The sequence below is a fragment of the Bison bison genome, unplaced genomic scaffold, assembly GCF_000754665.1.
Source record: "Bison bison bison isolate TAMUID 2011002044 unplaced genomic scaffold, Bison_UMD1.0 scf7180017864346, whole genome shotgun sequence".
Classification (NCBI taxonomy): Eukaryota; Metazoa; Chordata; class Mammalia; order Artiodactyla; family Bovidae; genus Bison; species Bison bison.
Window position 1 is genome coordinate 1,653,447 of NW_011494918.1, and position 393 is coordinate 1,653,839.

Here is a 393-nt window from a genome sequence, read left to right on the forward strand (position 1 = left end):
TTATTAATCTCTAAAAAATATTGTGTAGTCATTGTTCTCAAAAAATGCTCTTTATTCATTCACATATATTACTGCATTTCATTCTCACTTCATATCCATGAACAGAGAATACAGGAAGATTCCACTTCACAGACAAAAAGCTTGAGATCCACAGTAAAGTACTTCTTCCCAATTAACAGTGAGTAAACAGAAGAATGAAAACCAGCTCTGTGCTTTCAGCTCTCTAACTTCACCCTTCTTTCTCAAAGAGAATGGAGAGTGGTCAGCTCTCATTTTCATATATGTTTAAAGTTATTAAAAATATCTTTAGCAACAAACTTAGAGAAAGAATAACCAAAATTCCACACTTTAAAACATATAGACATTATATTTACACGTAATTTTTCATATTAA